The following is a 19,930-nucleotide window of genomic DNA, read 5'->3' as shown; positions in this document are numbered from 1 at the left end:
AATAGTGGTGAGAGACAGGCTTTTGAGCACAAAATGCCCATCCTTAAATCTGGGAAAGAAGCAGAGACAGCTAATACCAGATTAAACAATAACATTTAACTCCATTACATAAATGAAAATAGTCACTTAGCAAAGTGGAATAGAATTGTAAAAATGTGTAGCAAAAGAAGTTATCAAAGTAGTTACAAAACAAGTGAAGGGAAGCTGAACTTAGATAACCTAATTATATAGAAGAGAGTTATTATTACCTGTGAAATACAGAGTGGTTAGCAGAAATAGCATGGCAATTGTAATGAGTCATAAAATCATTTTAGTCTATGGCTTTTAGTGTCCAGTAAAGTTATGAATTTTTGTTCTCTGGCCTATCTTCTGAAGGTGTTTTATAGATTTCTCTTGAGTACCAGGAGTGTGAGGTTAGAAATGGAGTGGTGGTTCTGTGAAAAGTATTCTTCTACTGGTGATTGAGTATTTTTGTCCTTTATCATTTTACTGTGAGAGTTTATTCTGGAATGTAGTGGTTTTGTTTCACCCATATAGTTTCTTTGAGGGTTTTTGGTGCTATGGATGAGATGTGTCACATTCTGTGATAGGCTTATGTTGGACCTATGGATTCTGATTGGTTTCATTATAGGTTGTGTGGATTGTGGTTACAAGGAAGGTTGTGTTGACAGGTTTTTCTTGTACTGTTTAGGCAGAGTTGTGTTCTGCTCAGTGTTTGTTGATGAACTGACAGTTTCCTTTTAGTGATTTGTTGGGTGAGGTCTAGAGATAGTTTGAAACCCCAATTTGGGGTTGAGACAGGAGCCACAGCTGCAGCCTACCCCTGTGGTCTCCTTCCCCCACCACCTCAGCCTCCTGCTCTCATCTACTATTTCCCCACTGCATCCTCTCCCCTGTCCTTCCTGCCTCCCACTCCAGCCTGGTTGCTCTAGCCCCAGCCTAGCTCAGTAGTAGCCGTGTTGGTAGCAGCTCTGGCCTGGGCTCCAGGACCTGGCCAGAGCTGATACTACTGCAACAGTTGTTATGGGTCTATGCTGGACTGGAGTGGGGCCAGGCTGGAGTGGGATCAGAGACATGCCAAATGGTAAGCAGTGGCAGGGCAGAAGCTAAGGGGGGTGGTAGTAAATGTTGGGGGCATAGGCAAGAGGGGAGCCAAGCAGGGTGGCAAGGACATGGGGGAGGTCAGGTGCCAGGGCTACAGGCATGGGAGTAGAAAATATCAGATTGGTAGGAGACCAGGTGCCGGGGGTGGGCGGGCTGATATGGGCATGCGCAAATGGTGGAGGGAGACCAGGTGGCAGGGGACATGTAGATTTTATACGGAAAACTAACAAATTTATAAATTTCCATGTATAGAATCTATTTATTGGGTAATCATGTTAAATTCAGAGTTGTCTTGGATTCAGGTAAATACAGTACAAAGACTTCTTTGGAAGAAGAACTGTCAGTTTTATGTTAGGCTGAACCATGTTTACAGAGATCTGATTAAAATATGTCTCAGTGATAATACTATATAATTATGATGATAATATATTGGTTACTTTGTTATCATTATAAAGTCAATGTTGGAGACCAGTATGCCTCAGTACAAAAAATATATAAATTATCAGCATTCTAACAAATGTTCTCTCTGTCTGATTTTCAGCTGATTGCAAACTGATTTTATCAAATTATTGCAACAGGAAATTGTTAGTCACCTTGTGACTAGAGAGAAAAACTAGAGGTCAGGGAGGCACTACTAAGTGTGTGCTACAGCCTGTTGAATTAAAGGGATAACTTAAAAATGTCCCTGTTTAAAAGAAAATGAATGTGTTTGAATGCATAGGTACAATTGCTTTTCTTTCCAGAATACCACAATATCATTAAGTGACTTAACACCAAAAACATCATTATCGGGTGTTTAAATAGTATAGAGATGGGTGCCTCCTTTAATGTAAATAGAAAGCTGTAGAGTTTTTGCTTTCTACTGCTTTACAGAGACACTTAGGCTGTGGACAGAAGTATTCATAATATGGAATAAGTGACTAGAAATCAGTTTAAATCTGTAACAGAACAGAAATTCAGCACATATAAATTAGTTTCAACATGGCAGAACCTGATTTAAAATAAACCTGGATGGGATGTAGTATCAGACTTAATTGATTTGGGTTAAACCAGTCTATGGAACTTCTGTCCCAGATCCCCTCTTGACTCCAATTTTGTCCTAGTCACCCATCTTCCCAGGATGCATTGGGGCTCCACACTTGCAGGGTATATGGGCTAGCCCTGGCTGTGCTGTCTACTCCAGCTGAGCCAGGGCTGGCCCTGCCCCATGACTGCCAGAGTGGAGGCAGCAATGCTTCTGCACCACAGCTTGGCCCTGCTTGTATCTGTCAGCCCCATGGAGAAGTAGGGGCAGGGAGGTAGGGGAACAGAGCCCTTCAGCCCTGGCCCCAAGCCCTGGTCTGTGAGGGTTTCCTCTCTCCCCCTGGACAGGCCAGTACAATCCACTGATCCCCTGTGGGGAATGGGAAAAGAGTCCCCACTCCTGGGGCCATGTGGGGGGAGCCCCAGCCTCTGGGGTTTTTCCAGGATCTCCGTACCCCAGACCTCATCTGCCCAGCTGCAGGGGAGGGGGGTAATTCCCACCCCTGCCCATGTGGCTGGGTCAGCATGAGTCACTGATGTGCAAGGGGAGGGGGGAACAAAGCCCTCCAACCCAGTCTTGCGTACCCAAGGGAGGATTTCCTTCATTGCTGTCTAGCTAGGCTGTCTCCATAGAAAGAAGGATCAGGACCTGCCACCCAGCACAAGTCCCTGTGGCTGCCTGGTGCATATTGTCACTTGCCACTGGTGCCAGGCTCTGGCTGGATGTGCTATGCAGCTCAGGGGATTTGTGCCAGGCAGCAGGGATAGAAGTGCTCCATAGAAGTCAGGGTTAGGCCTTACCACCTGGCACAAGCTTCCTTGCCTGCCTAGTGCATCTTGCCAGCTGCCAGTGGTGCCAGGCTGTGGCAGGCCAGGCTGGGTGGCCTGGGGAGCTTGCAGCAGGTGGCAAGCTCCTTAGAGGGCAGGATCACAATCCTTCTTTCTATGGAGAAGGGCCCAGTACTTCTTTCTATGAAGCCAGCCCTGCCAAGCAAGGATAGAAGAAACCCACCAGAGGCCTGGATACCTCCAGCCAGGAAGACCCCAGGTCAGGGGGCCCAAGATTGGGGTGGGGGCTTTATTTCCCCCTCTTCCCTGCAAGTCAGTGACTCTACTAGTTTGGCTGCATGGAGGGGGAATCACCTTCCCTGCAGCTGGGCAGACCAGGGATCTGGGGGATCCCCTGTGTGGGGATCCTCTGTTGTGGGCAGATGCTGGGCTCAGAGCCAGCCCCAGGAGGGGAGACTCCTTTCCCCATCTCCCATGCATGTCAGGAACTCGCATCTGCCCGGCCCTGTGAGGTAGGGGAATAACTCTCACCCCTCCTCTTCCTGCGGCTGGGCACACCAGGGATGGGGGATCCCAGGCTTGCCTAAGGAGAGGTGTGGGGCTCCCTCCATGGCCAGATGCCCAGCTTGAGGGACCAGCACCCCCTCTGTGGGGGACAGCAGGGAGTTGGAGCCATGTGGTGGGCAGCCAATCAGGGATAGCCTCCACTTGGCTGGGCTGGGCAACATCTGGCAGATGTGCTCTAGCATCTCCTGCTTTTTGGCCTGGGTCAGAGCAGGCCTCAGCCTTCTTTTCCCATTTGAAAATTGAACATCAGTTTAGTACATTACGGATTCAGTTTACACAGCTTATGGAACCTTGTTAAAATTGAATCGATTCCATCTCAGGCTTTTTGACTGTCTGTATTTAGCTTCAAGTATATTTTCCCAGACTTGGGTTGATATCATTGGTATATCTGATGGCAAGTAAAGATGGTTTGGCATGGGAAGGTGCTATATGAAGCTGTTAAATGGAAGTCAGCTGTTTCAGTGTTATTTCTACTCAAATATAAAGAGAAATCAAACATTCCAGAACGTAGGAAGGTAATGGGGAAGGTTAGTGGGAAGACAATATTTTACCCAAGTACAGAAGTTATGAACTGATAGTCCCAGCCTCTCCCTTTGCCATTTTGAACATTTTCTACATACCTTGAAGCTTTGAGGAAAGCTTTTGTATGTCAGCAAGTTAAAGCTGTTAAAAAACAAAGACATGGGAACAAATTCTCTTGTGATATATACTCCAATGCAATTCTATTGCTGTTATTAGGACAGCTATGGAAGCCAATGGAGAATTTTACCTCTAGTCTGACCTGGGTGGACTACTGCAGAAATACTTCTGTTTTATGTAATGATCAGGAATCCTGATAAAAAAAAAATTCCAATTTTCAGATGAAAAATGTAACCCCAAATCCACATTTTCTGTAATTAAACACCGTGCTTGTATATTGTGGTGTTTCATTTTAATCATGGAAAAATGTGGATTTGGGGTTACTTTTTTAAATCTGAAAATTTAGGATTTTTTTTTATCAGAGAAAACCAGAATCCCTGGAATAATTTATGTGCCCCAGGTAGCATGTACAAAAGCAGCTAGGTTCAAATTCTGAACACTGTTCATATAAGCAGCACAGTGGCACAATGCAACTCTTGTCTTACTCTGCCTTGAAAAGGAGTGCACATTTTGAACCTTGTGAGATCAAAAGAACAACTTTAAATAGAGTTGGTAGCAACTGAAATCTTTTTCATTTCAGGAATGATAGGCTCTAATATTTAAGTTTTCCTGTAGAAGGAAACTGCTGTATTTGGAATGACTAGTATCTATGAAGGATAGAATTAGGAAGACAAACTAGAAACTGCCTACTAATCAATATGCAAGATAAAGGCTTCTTTCAAGCCATTGCAATGTCCTGGTTTAGAAAGCTGTGGCAATGGACTAAGGAATAAGGAAACCATTCACGTTTGCTCAGTATCCTGATCATGAGACAAGAGAAATGGAACCCTTCACTTTTATACAAATGGCTGAACTTGAAATGCTAACTCCCTTAGAGAAAAAGACATATAAAAAGAAAGTACATTTTCCAGGGTCACGGCCAGTTAACCAGTAATGATTTTGTTTTTAAAGCATTAAGGTCAACTGCTTTGCATCCATCTATGATAGAATGGGAGAAGAAATCTGCCACTTGGTCATCATGAAAAGAAGAATAAATAAATGTAATACACAAAACTATGCCCTGCCATAGCAACTGTTATAAAGCTTACATGTATTAAGGAAAACTGTATATGCAAGAGATCTGTGACTCTTGGGTTTCCTGAAATTAGAATTCTAGTGCTGGAGTAAGAGGTCTAGCCTTGAAAGCTGTATGGCGAATATGTGAGAGGTAAGGATATTTTTAGAGGGGCTGATATCTTTGTTTCTTTGTACAGTTGGGAAAGATTTAGGCAAGATTTCAAGCACAAAGTACTACTCTTTAGGTAGGGAGGCAGGGCAGGGTGGCACCTTAGAGACTAACTAAGATAAACTGACTTGACCAGTTTAACCTAAATCAATGACCTCTGATATTACATCCATCCAAATTTAGTTTATGCTGGTTTTGGCCACTTTGAAAGTGGTTTATGTGCACTGAACACCTGTTGTGTTACTGATTTGAGCTGGTTTCTGATAATTTATATCAGTTTATGTGAAATGTCTGTCCCTAGCCAAAATGGCTGTCGGTGCATTTTAACTAAGGTTCATCCAATGAGTTTTAGTTAAAGCACCCCAACGTATTGAAATGTGGGACACTAAATACATGTAATGCTGCAGCATGCTGAAGTGTTCTAATTAGAATACTCCTGCAGACTTGGTTAATTGAGTCTTCTCTGATGCATTCTAATTAGAACACGTTGGAGCATGTGCATAGGCACCCCAAGTTGTCACTCTGCCCTGCCTTTTTCCTGACTTTAGACTAACGTAAATAACTACCTCTCTTTACCTTTTTCTTCAGATCTGAGAAAGAAGGAAACACAGCTTGAGCTGAGTAATGAATAGAACAATAGCTTGTAAAACACTCCATAGATAACTAAAAAAAAGCCTGCCTAAAGGAATAGAGAGAGACTGTAAAAAAAAGGAAGGAGACAGTATAGTTTGTATTTACATTTGTATTTTCATATTTCTCAGACCTGGAGAAGAGTACTTTGTTTTCAAAGGCCTGTCTAAATGCTTACCTAGCCATATCGTTGATCCAATAAAAGGTATAACTGGGCAAAATATCCTTGCCTCTTAGACCACCATGGCTGCAACATGACTCCAATATAACTACATGAACAATATAGTATTTGGTACTCTGAATGGTATAACTTTCACAGCACTATTTTCATCACTAGGAATTAGCTGAAGAGAGTGAGAAAAACGTTTTCTTGGGTTCTAGTAAAAATAACAAAAATCTTCAAGATAGCAGAAATGCATCTTGAGGAGAGAGAAACTGTCATCAAATTAAAGTAAACAAGGAGATACTAGGGAGAAAGGGCTGAGTATATATTGCTTAATATTGCTTAATTCTCAGAAAGAGATGAGTATAAATTGCTTAATTCTCCCTTTCAACCAATGAGATGGTTATATAAAACTGTCAAAAGTCATCATTAAGCACATTACTTATGTTCTGCTGAGCTACATTATAATCAAAAAGTGTTAAAGGATTCTTCGTGATAACACTGAAATTAAAACATACCGTCAAACTCCTAGCTGTCAGTGACTTTAGCATCACTAAGTCTAACGTGAGTATAAGTCATACACAGCTCACCACCTAAGAGATTAGTTTAACAAAGTAGTTTTTTTGACTGACAATCAAACTGTTGTAATATTTCATTTCACCATCATAAAGATATAGCTGATAATGGGAAAACTGATTTAAACAGATCAAAGTGGACAGATAACATGGAAATCAGCTGTGGTCTTCCATCTTTCTGATTCTTTGGTGAATACATTTTAAGTGAACAAACTGATTTAGAAATCGTCATGATTCAACTCTCCACTATAATCACAAATTGCCATAGCAAGCTGCCATTAATATTCACTGTGTGTAACATTATATTAAAATACTCTCATTGCTTGAAGTCTATAGAGGAAAGTTTAATATGCTGATAAAATATTAAGACCTTATTGTATTCTTTTGTACTTTGTAAAGCAAATCCACAATAATCAGCAAACCATCATTAACTATATCCAGTATTTTACCCTAAAGAGTTCCAGAGTGCTGCACAATTAGATGCATAGTTATAAACAAACATCATCTCATTTATTCTTGAGGTACGTTCATCCTTTAAACAAACTGTTGCAGTTATAGCAACTGATAAAATAATACAATGTCACATTCAGGAAATATTCAGATTCCTAATTTAGTAGTTCTGTATGATCTTTTGGTTTGGTAGCCTAGCCAAAAAATGAGTACCTTAATCCCTGAGATTGGGAAAAGGGGACACCTTCTCTTTATTAGTACTGAGACTCTATCCTTGAAAAATATTTTATAATCTGGAATGATTCAGCAATTTTGACCCAAATTCCAAATAATTTTTGGATGACCCATATTTTAATGATGATTTTGCCAAAAAAAAAAGGAAAGAAAAGAAAAGAAAAGAAAACAACACAACACAACCCTATTCCTAGTTGGTAAATAGTTCAATTCTAAACCAGAACATTATGATTTGACATTTTCTGTTATTTAGGCTGCTAATAACTACTATTTCTTTTGTCTTTTGCTTTCCCATTTGGCTAGGCATTCTATTGCTGATAACAACTTTAAAGATCCACTGCAGGCTATATTTACCAAGATATAGGATGATGAATTGACTATCCACGATCTACATATTACCCAATGAGGCTTATTGAAGAATATTACTTTACATCTAAGATGTTTGTATACTAAAGCAAGAAACTAAAGGAAGTGTGCTGGGACTGAGAAAGTTGAGGTGGTTGGAATATTGTCATGGATAAGTGTAACTTGTCATGGAAGATGTCTGCTGTGGACCACCAAATCAGGAGGAGGAGGTAGAGAATGATTTTTTTACTAATAATTTTTACTAACAATTTGAATATTTAATTGTAGGACCTGGTGCTTGTGTGGGAACATAAATCCCTGTAATATATCTTGAGAGGATAACACACAAATGCACTGATCATCAATATAGTTTTTGGATTTTGTAAGGGATAGTGTTTTGGTACAGATGGTTAAGTAACTAGAAGAGGAAATTTTGTATAATTCTATTAATAGGGAGGAATGGGCAGAGCATCTGAAACTGGAAGGCAAATTGGGTGACACTTATGCTGGAATGACTGAATTCAGGATCCTTAGAAAAGGAAGGATGGAGAGCAGCACAGTAAAATGACTGGATTTCAGAAAAGCAGACTTTAACAAAATCAGAGAACTGAAGAACTGGGGGATTGGATACCATGAGAGGTGAATGTAAGGGAAAACAGTAGTCTGGAAGAATGGGTTGTACCTTAGAGAAACAATGTTAGGGACACAAGACCAGGCTACCCAGATGCAAATGAAGGATAGGAAGCACATCCTTGGCTAAACAGTGAACTATTCAATGAGTTGAAACTCAGAAAAGGAATCTTATAAGAAGCTGAAATTTGGCCATAATATTATGGATGAATATAAGAATATAGTGTAGGTAGGTAAGAAGAAAATGAGGAAGGCCAAAGCAAAAATTGAGGTACAGCTAACAAGGGACATAAAAAGTAGCTGAAACTAGGAAAACCAAGGAAAGCAGAGGTTCATTATTGAATTCAGAGGGGAATCTAATAATGGATGATGCAGTGAAGGCTGAAATATTCAATGCCTTTTTTTACTGTAATATTCAGAAATAGTCAATGAGAGGCATAGTTAGTGAGAAGGATAGGAGAGGAGATAATGGGTCTACTGAAAGGAAAGAAGAGGCTAGAGTGTATGTAGACAATCTGGATTTTTTTTAAGTCAGTAAGGTCAAAAGAGATGCGCTGTAGTCAAAGAACTGGCTAGGGTAAATGTAGACCCATTACCTGTTATCTTTGAGAATTTGAGGAGGTTGGGTATAAGAGGATCCAAGGAGTTACAGACCTATCAACTTGACTTTTTTCCACCAACAGACAGTGGGCCAAATTATCAGGGATTATCTCTAATCACTTTAAGAATAATGAGGTGATAACGGAAGAGTAAGAGCAGTGGATGTGACTTTAACAAGGCTTTCAGTACTGTTTCCCATGATATTCTCATAATAAGCTAAGGAAATACGGTCCAGATGAAAGGACAGTAAGGTTGTTGGATCATCATGCTCAAATAGTAGTCATCAGTGTCTTCACATATAGTTCACATATAGCAGGGAGAAGGTATCGGGGGGGGGGTCTTACAGGTCTATCCTGGGTATGATGTATTAGTCATTATATATGGTACTGGTTCTTTAAATGTGGTTAGGTTATGTGCCTCCTACTTCTTGAGTAAGTTTGCAGATTGCAAGAAATTGGGAAGGATTGTGAACACGTTGGAGGATGCACACACAATTCACAATGATCTTGAGAGATTGGAAGGTTGGGCTAGTGCTAACAGATTGAAGTTCAGTGAGGACAAATGCAAGATGCTACACCTCAGGAAGGATAATGAAAAGTACAAATACAAAATGGGTGACACCTGGCTGGAGGGAAGTTCTATGGAAAAGGACTTGGGAGCCTTCGTAGACTACAGACTCAATATGAATCTGCAGTATAATGCAGCCATACAACAGGCCAAAGTGGTTTTTGGCTGCATGTATAGATGCATTAGGTATAAGACACAGGACATGATAGTGCCTCTCTATTTAGCACTGGTTGCTGTGTGCAGTTCTGGGCTCCACATTTTAAAAAGGGCATATGAAAGTTGGAGAGGATTCTGGGGTAGGCAACAAAGATGAGGGCTTGGACGCCAAGTCTATGAGGAGAGAATAAAGGAGTAGGTATGTTCAGCTTGTGGAAAAGAGGGGACACGATAGCAGTTTTCAAATATTGATGGGCTGCTATAAAGAAGAAGGAAAGTACCTTTCCTCTCTTGCTGCAGAGAGGAGGATACTTGAATGGCTTGAAGTTTCAGGAAAAGATATTTAGCTAGGATATCCAGAAAAACTTCTTCACTGTGGAAATAGTGAGGCAGTGGAATAGACTCTCCATCACTGGAGATGCTGAAGAAGAGGTTCGACAGCCACTGGTCAGGGATGATCTAGGCATAGCTATGTCTAGTTTCTACCATGGGCATGAAGAAAGCAAGGAAGGAGAGCAGCAGAGTAAGGACCCTGGAATTCAGAAAAGTTTTCATTGACTAACTCATGGAACTAATGAGCAGGATCCCCTGAGAGGCCTGTCTGAGCAGGAGAGGAGTCCAGGAGAGCTGGTTGTGCTTTAAAGAACCTTTACCTTGGGTGCAGGATTGAACCATCCCAATATGCAGGAAGACTAGCAAGTATGGAAGAAGACCAGATTGCCTTAGCAAGGAACTCTTCAATGAGCTGAAATACAAAAAGGAAGCTTATAAGAAGTGGACACTTGGACAAACAACTTACTGAATGGGAGGCAACCTGCTGACAGATGATGCAGAAAAGGCTGAAGTACTTAGTGCCTTTTTACCTTGGTCTTTACAGGCAAGGTCAGATAGTAGACTGTTGCACCTGGCAGCACACTTTGGGGAGGAGGTGACCAACTGAGAGCAGTGAAAGAATATGTTAGGAACTATTTAGAAAAGCTGGGTGTGTGTAAGTTAATGGGGCCAGACACAATGCACCCAAGGGTGCTGAGGGAGTTGACCAATGTGATTGTGGAGCTGGTGGCCATTATTTTTGAAAATTCATGGCAGAGAAAATTCATCCCAGATGATTGGAAAAGGGCAGATGTAGTGCCCATTTTTAAGAAAGGGAAGAGGGAGGATCTGGGGAATGACAGACTAGTCAGCCTCACCTAAGTCCCTGGAAAAATCATGGAGCAGGTCCTCAAGGAATCCATTTCTAAGCACTTGGAGGAGAAGGAGGTGATTAGGAAAAGTAAGCATGGATTCAGCCAGGGCAAGTCATGCCTGACCAATCTGATTGCCTTCTATGATGAGATGACTGGCTCTGTGGATGCAGGATGTGGTTTACCTTGATTTTAGCAAGGTTTTTGATACGGTGTCCCACAACATTTTTCTCAAGCAACCTAAGAAACTATGGTTTGGATGAATAGACTGTAAGCTGGATAGAAAACTGGCTCAATCATCAGGTTCAACATGTACAGTCGATGACCTGATGTCTAGTTAGCAGCTGGTATCAAGTAGAGTGTCCTAGGGGTCAGTTTTGGGACAGGTTTTGTTCAATACATTCATCAGTGACCTGGATGATGAGGTAGAGCGCACCCTCGGCAAGTTTGTGGATGACATCAAGTCGGGGTGACTAGTAAATACACTGAAGGGTAGGGCTAGGATTCAGAAGAACCTAGATAAATTGGATGGTTGAACCAAAAGACATTCCATAAGGTTTAATAAGGACAAGTGCAAAGTCCTGCATTTAAAGTGGAAGAATCCTATGCACCAGTACAGGCTGGGGACTGGCTGGCTAACCACTAGCTCTGAAGAAAAGCCCCTAGGGTTACAGTGGACAATAAGCTGAATGTGATCCAACAGTCTGCCCTTGATACAAAGAAGGCAGGTAACAGCATACTGGGCGGCATCAGTTGGAGCTTTGCCAGCAGATCAGGGGAGGTGATTATTCCCTTCTATTCAGCACTGGTGAGGTCACATCTGGATTACTGTATTCAGGTTTGGGCCCCCCATTATGGAAAGGATACGGACAAACTGGAGAGAGTCCAATGGAGGGCAATGTAACTGGGTAGAGGGCTGGGGAACATGACTTTTAAGTAGAGGCTGAGGCATGGGTTTATTTAGTTTAGAGAAGAGAAGACAGAGAGAGGATTTAATAGCAGCCTTCACCAACTGAAGGGTGGCTCCAAAAAGGATAGAGCTGGACTGTTCTCTGTAATGGCGGGTGACAGAACAAGGAGCACTGGTCTCATGTTGTAACAAAGGAAGTTTAGGTTAGGTGTTAGGAAAAACTTTCTCACTAGGAGGGTAGTAAGGCAGGTTACTTAGAGAGGTTTTGGACTCTCTATCCTTAGAGCTTTTAAAGACCCAGATATACAAAGCCCTGGTTGGGATGATCTAGTTGGGGTTGATCCTGCATTGAGAAAAGGGTTTGACTAGATGACCCTCTGATGTCCGTTCTAGCTCTTATTTTCTATGATTCTGTGATTCTACGATTCTGTTCAGAACAACAGTTACCAATCATATAAGCTGTGTAATGCTTTCTCTGCTAGTCTAATCTCCCCACCACTGTGAAGCCACAAAATTTTGGTGATGAGGATGGTATCTTCATTTGTGCTGATGCTTGTTAGACTCTTTTTGGAGCCACAGCCTAAATGATCCAGAACAGTAAGAAAATACTTTATTATTACTGTATATGTGCTGAAAAGACTTCATATGAGCACCCAGCTAGACCTACAATGGCTGCTGTAGTCAGGGTGGAAGTAGTAGCAAACAGAGTAGCAAACTGATACTAAGCAAAAGTATATTGAGCGTAATCACTGTGAAGTACAGGGGAGGAAGGTGTCGGAGAGGAGAGCAGTCATTTTGTATGCCAGCAGTAACAGTGTACCCTGCATAGAAGGCATACTGTCAGCAGGGGGAGCTCAAGAGAAGATAGATTAAAAATAAATTAACAAAGGGCTGCTCATATGGTCAGTACTGGTGAACTTGAAAACGAAGAGATGTGGAAAGTGTGTATTGAACCTTTTAAACAGTTTATAGCCTGCAATTCCAGAAGTACAACAAGTCCTTTCATTGCTGATAGTGATAGGTTTCAGGTCCTAAAGCCTTCTATGGGCTCTTTTGAGTCCAACCTTCCTAGGACAAGCCACCCATGGAAAAAATCACTTGAGCAATGAAGAAATGTTTTGCACTTGCCCCATCAGTGATTGCAGAATGGTACCAATTCCACCAGGAAATCCAGGGGAGTTGTCACAGCACTGTTAGTTTGGACAAATGTTGAGCAATGTCCTACAAGAACAGTTTGTTGCAGGGTTGCACAATGAACACACCTGGAGGAAATTATTGACTGTTCTACTCTTACATTCACAAAATATGTGGAAAAAGCAATTGCCATGGAAACTGTAGACAAGGACTCTCAAGGATTTGACAAGGACTCTCAATGATTTCCAGTATGGACTGGAAGGTGCATTGCTTGAATCAGTGATACCGAGGGACACACAAGCTGGAGAACTTTTCCTGTGGCTGTTGAACACAACCAAAAGGGATTGCTGGACACATCAGGCCAATTGCAGGAAGTGCCAGAAAAAAGACATGTTGCTGTGGCCTGTTGCCCAGTTCAGCTAAGAGAAACACCTTGGAGACATCGATCCTGAGAATCATCTATCAGGGAGGGAACAACAGAGAACGGAAGTCCAGAATATATCATATGGAAGAAGACCACGGTTCTAGTTAGTGTTTCCTCTAAGCTGCATGGTGTGCATGGCTGAGCAGGTGCACCTGGCAGTGTGGCATGAGTGCGCCTGCATGGCCATGCACACTGCACAGCTTAAAGGGAATCTTCTAGTTCTAGTGACACTGACTAAGACCTGGATTTGCACGTAGTATCAGGAGTGGCTATAAGAGACGGTATCTGGGTCACACCTTGGATTGAAGGCATCCCCATAAGAATGGAGCTAGTTGCAGGGGCTGCTGTTTCCCTAATACCCGCATCTCTATAAAATCAGTGGTTTTGCCAGGTACCTTTTGCAGCAAACCTCCATCCTTCTGAAGACTTACACTGGGGAAAAGGCAGTCCCAAAGGCTAGCAACAGAGATTCAAAAAGCCTGAGCCTGAATTGATTCACTCTTTGCAGGTTAGTCTAAGCTGCACAGCTTAAACTGAGTAGTAACTGGACAGAAAATACAGGCACGTGCCTAAGGTGGCTGAAGCCAGAAACCAGGGGGCACTAAAGCATGCTTGCCAGCCACTGCCACAGGGGAGGGAAGACAGATGTCCTCCAAGGCTCTCACCCCTCCCTGCTGGAGTGGAGCAGTTGTGGCCAGGCACCAGCTGGGGCTAGCAGGACACACAGGATGCCAGCCACCAGCTTGGGGGTGGAGTTGGGGGAGGCGGGGCAGCTGCTGCCAGGCTGAGGAGTAGGGATGGGGAGAAAGTCCATTCCTGAAGCAAACACGTATTGAACACAGCAATTTGCAAAGCATACAACAGGGAACTACCACAAATCTTCACCTAAGCTAAGATACAGCCCAGTAAAACACAGCATATACAACTTAGTTTAATTTAAAACATAAAGCAGGAAGACAAGAGAAAGGACTGGCTAGAGAGCAGAGGGGAGGGGCCAGCCCAGCTCTCTGGAGTGGAGTCCAGCTCAGAGACCATGCCAGGATGCTGGGGCTCTCCGATTGAACTTAAACCAGCAAGGGGTCTGGGACAGATGTTGCATAAACCGGTTTGAGCCAAATCAGTTAAGCCTGATACTATATTCAACCAGGTTTATTTTAAACCAGTTTCGGCCATTCTCAAACAGGTTTATGTGCACTGAACATCTGTTCTGCTACAGGTTTAAACCAGTTTCTAATCACTTAAACTGGTTATGTGTAATGTTTGGCCCTAGCCAAAAGGGGTACTTTGGGTGACTGCTCAGCTAGATAGTCCATTTACTCTTGTATGTGATTGAATGAAATTATCTACTGTTGTTTGGCAGACATGTCTAGAGAAACTGAGAGTGAACTGGAATGAGATTCAGTCAATCAGAAAGGCACCGGAAGGCCTTTAAATAGTACTGGAGAAACACTCCACGATTTCTGAAATGGGCCTGGACAGATGAGCACAATCCTAGTGTAACTCAAAATCAAGCCTGGAAGCCAGCCAAAATACTGTAAGCCCAGAGTTGTACCTTACGCTTTGCAACCCCTGGTGGAAGCTGAATTGGACCTTTTGATAAGCAGCACACTCATTGTTCCAGTAATCACGAAGGATGGCTCAGTTCAAATGTGTGGTGCCTTTAAAGTAACACTGAATCTGGATTTATGTGCTGTCCAGTATCTTTGCCTCAAATTGAAGATTTGTGGCTGTTAGTGGAGAGTAAAGTTTTAGTAAACTGGATTTGAGTAATGCTTATCTCCACACAGAAGTGCATCTCACAAATATCTCACAATAAACACCAAAAAGGACTTGTTATATTTGATTGCCTTTTGGCTTTACATCTGCTCCTGCCCTCTTCCAGAAAGTCATGGATGAAATCTTAAAAGGCCCGAAAGGAATACAGTGGTATTTGGATGATATACCCGTTACAGGAAAAGTTCAGGAATCCCATTGTCAGAAGCTTGATGCTGGTCTGTAATACCTGAAAGACCATGGATTGAGTGTGCAGGGCCAAATGTGAGTTTCTTTCAAGTCCTTTATTGAATACATTGGGCATGTCATTAATGCCACAGGGTTAAAGAAATCACTCAAGGAAGATAAGACAATCCTTCAAGCCCTATCACCTGGGAATGTTCCACAGTTATGTCTTTTCTTAGGATTACTTAAATATGGTAAATCTTGCCTAATCTGGCAACAGTATTGGCATTACTACATAAACTACTGCAAGTAAATAAGAAATTAAAGTGGAATAGAGACTGTGAATGTGCATTTAAGGAAGCCAAAAAATGATGACATCAACTGATATTCTTGCACACTTTGATGCTTCATTTCCATTGCAGTTAGCATGTGATACTTCACCATATGGAGTGGGGGCAGTCCTTTACCACACGTTTTCTGATGGCTCAGAGAAGCCAATTGCTTTTGCTTCATGAACACTAATTGCTTATGAAAGAAATCATGCACACATAGAGAGAGAGGCTCTATTATCTTTGGAGTGTGGAAGTTTCATACTTCTCTGTATGGCAGACATTTTACTTTATTGACTGATCACCAGCCATTACTTTCTGTTTTTGGACCAACACAATATATTCCTTCCCTAGAAGCAGCTTGTATACAACTCTGGGCATTGTTACTTTTTGCCCACTCTTATACTATTCAGTTTAAAAAAAGGGATAAGCACAGCAGTGTTGATGGGCTTTCATACCTGTCTGGTCCAAGTGGCCACCAATAGGAAGACTTAAGTATTTTATTTGAATTTGATGGACCATCTACTTGTTTCCTATACACACATCAAGAAGGAAACTGATAAAGTTACTGTTCTTTCTCTTGTGAAAGGCATGGTTCCACAAGGTACAGTATTAAACTACAATAGCCCTTAGCTGACACTGTTCATGTTGCATTGGTCAAAACTGTCAGAGCACCAAGGTTGCCTTTTGTGGGGGATGCAAACGATCATACTGAGGTCACTCCAAAATTTTGTTTTATTAGCTCTTCATGAAGGGAATTTGAAGTTGTGAGGATGAAAGCCTTAGCCCGGAATTATATGTGGTGGCCAGGGATTGTTCAGGACATTGAAAGGACAGTAAGATACTGCACTACATGTCAATACATTTAGAAAGATCCTGGCCCAGCTTGTCGGAATCCTTGCCCATGGCCTCACGCTCCATGGGCATGTATTTATGTGGATTATGCAGGGCTATTGGAAAAGCCATATGCTTTTGGTAGCAATAGATACACACATTAAATGGTCAAAAATTTCAAAATGTCATCTTCAACAGCTACCCAGACTATCGAACGCCTTATTTAGTCACTTTAGACTAGCATTGGAATTGGTAAGTGATAATGGACCTCAGTTCGTTTTGGAGGAAATTAGCAAGTTCCTTGTTTCCAGTGGAATTCAACATATACATTCTGGTACTTATCCTGAATTGACAAGCTGAACATTTTGTACAAACTCTTAAGCAAGTGTTACAAGCCAATCAGTCTGCCATAAGTCTTCAATACAAATTGGATGATCGCTTACTCATTTATTGCAACATGCCCCTTGCTATTATGTTGGAGTCACCAGCTACTCTTTCACTGAAAAAAACACATTGTGTATTCATTTTTGACCTTTTATATCCTGTTGCCTCATAGGTACTCAGATCCCAAAGTAAAAAAATTGATCAATTGATTGTGTGTGCCACAATCACTCATTCAAAGTAGGGCTTATAATTACTCTGGTAGAGAAAAATGGGTACCTTCACTAAAAATGGGAAATTCACTAGATGTATGGGGCTTGTTTTATTTATGGTGCAACTTTCTCATGGTACTTCATGGAAAAGACATATAGGGTGCCTATACATGTGCTGATTATAACATGTTAGAGCAGACTTGATTAATCTAAGACTAATTAGATTAACCTAAGACTAATTAGAACACTCCAGCATGCTACAGCATCTTATGTATTCAATGTCCCACATTTCAAAATGGTGGTGGGGGTGCTTTAAATAAAGCGCATTCAACAAGTTTTAGTTAAAACGCTCTCACTGCCATTTTGAAAAGGGGACACTGAATACACAAGATGCTGTGGTGTTTTAATTACAGTAGCTCCCAAGAGAGACTGAATTTAAAACACCCCAGCCCCTCACCCCAGAACACATGTATTGGCACCCATAGGGCAGTTACAACTACAATATGTACAGGAGTCTAAAGAAGCTCTATTTGGATGTCAAGTTCCCCCAGTTAAGCCTCCTGCAGTTACAAGTTTTGATTGTGCTGATGTATTGGACGAGACTGAAATGCCAGATACTAATTATTCTTTACCACCAGCTGATCCTGTGGTAGAGGATGATATCATTTTAAGCTACCACCATGTTATCCTAAGAGGGTGTGGAAACCTGCAGTACACATTGACCTCTAAACTGCCTCATTGGTGTGTTGCAAGAAAAAATTGAATATTGTCTTTTGTTGTTACTGGGTTTTTTTGTGTGTGTTATTATTCTGAAAATTTGTATTTGTGGCAGGGCACTGTTGGTGCTTGCCACTTTAAGGGCTGAGTCAAACAGCCAGCAAGTACTTGATTCTGGTAACCATTTTAGAACGAAGGCTGCCTATATAAACAGAGCAGTTTTGTCACTAGCAGTCAGGCAGGAAACATTACCTGGCTGAACTGCTGTATGAGAACATCTACAGGTAGGAGCAGGAGGCTCTTGGTCCTGGGTATGACCTAAAACTGCATCCTGCTGGGAGTGGGTGACCTGGTGGGACTCCCAGTGGCATGGGAGCCTCCACAAAAATATCAGACCAATTACCACCCAGGTGAGGGTCACAAGAGAGGCCCAAAAGACAGTATGTCTACCACTCAAGGTGCACTTAAGATGAAGTCTATGGCTGAATGGGCCTACTCTGAGAGGGAGTCAGGTGGTATAAGTTGTGAGACGGGGTGGAGCATGAGAGGCCTTAGTGAGAGGAGGGCTTCATGAATGCATGTGTATCTGAGGCCTGACAATGAGGGCTAAGCTTGGTCCAGCCATAGGCCAGGAGCACTGTTTACCTGGATGCCATCTGTGAGGCTTGGGCTGCAGTGTAGGGGACGGACATAGCCACAGATAGCACCCTCTGGCATCGGGGCAAGAACTGGCAGCCTCCTACCTAATTAGAACCAATTAAGAAACAACAAGGCATGGCAGATGCATGAGGTGAGTGGTTGGCTTAGAAACAGGTGGACGGGCCAATGGCAGACTGGCCTCAGGAAGGCACCCCATTATACTATTTTTAAAGTTGGGTGGAGGAATGTGAGATATTGTCCATTAGTCATTATATATGTCTCTTTAAACATGATTAAGCTGTGTGCCTTCTTAGGGACCATGTTTAATTTTCAGTTTTGGTTTTTGTTCAGAACAATAAAAATGTCAGCCATGTAAGCTATGCAGTGCTCTCTCAGCTAGTCTAACCTCCCCACAACTGTGGCGGCACAAGATGTAACAGTGGGCTCAGTACTATTGAGTAACTTCATTCGTGATTTGGAGGACAGAGCACAGACTTAGTAAATTTACACAAAGCTTCTTGGGGTAGCAGATTTTTGGAAGATAGGAGTAGGATTCAAAATTACCTTCATATTATGAAGAAATGGTCTGAAAAAATTAGATAAAGTTCAATAAGGACAAATTCAGAGTATTACATTTAGGACAGAACAACAAAATGATGCATTTATATTGTGGAGTGATTGGCTAGGTTGCAGGTAAGGACCTGAGGGTCATATTAGTCCATAAGCTAATAAAAGCCCATAGTACATTTTTGCTGTTGTGGCAGGCACAGAGCCACAAGGAAAGACTTACCTTGACCAGGCAAGGAGCGGAGCCAGTGGGACACCATGCTGGAACAAAAGTATGGTGAATGTGAAACTATGGCAGCAGAAAATGCTGTGGTAAAAGAAAAAAAGGAAAAAGAACGGCAGAGCTGGTAGGAGCCGGGGTTGGCTCCTGTGTCGGCATGGGCATGCTTTATGGCACTGTGCCGGGCCTGATTTGCCAGCCGGCCACCTGAGACCAGGATAAAAGGCCCAGCAGAAGAGCAGCTCAGGGGACCAGAAGTGAGTTCCCTGATGGGCCCAGAGCAGCCTGGAACAGAACAGAACCCCACTGAAGGGATGTGGTGGCTGCCCCAGGAAGGGGTTTTCCAAGATAAACAGAGCCATACAAGGCTCAGTGACTTACCTGAAGAAGCACCGTGGATGTCAGACATCTCCATCCCAGATTGGATCCAGATAGGACCTGAAGGGACAAAAAGAGATGGACATCTGCCTTGTGTCAAGTAGAGAGCTGAGAAAGAGAGCCACCGGGGAACAAGGTAACCCAGGGTCAGGAAGACATTTAGGTGGGACCAAGTACGCTTGGGGAAAACTTGGATGAGATAACATCCCAATCCGACTGTCATAAATTCAGATAACCAGAACACCAGAGTCTATACTGTACCAGCACTAGCAATCCAGAAACAACATCTTTGGTTGGCATTAGGTGGGGTGTAGAGGAGGCAGAGCCCCAAGTACGAAGAACAGTCGGGAAGATGGAAGGAAAGTA

This window comes from Crocodylus siamensis, chromosome 1 (genome assembly GCF_052110815.1).
Source record: "Crocodylus siamensis isolate JL-2025a chromosome 1, ASM5211081v1, whole genome shotgun sequence".
NCBI lineage: Eukaryota > Metazoa > Chordata > Crocodylia > Crocodylidae > Crocodylus > Crocodylus siamensis.
Note: the sequence above shows the minus strand (reverse complement) of the source record.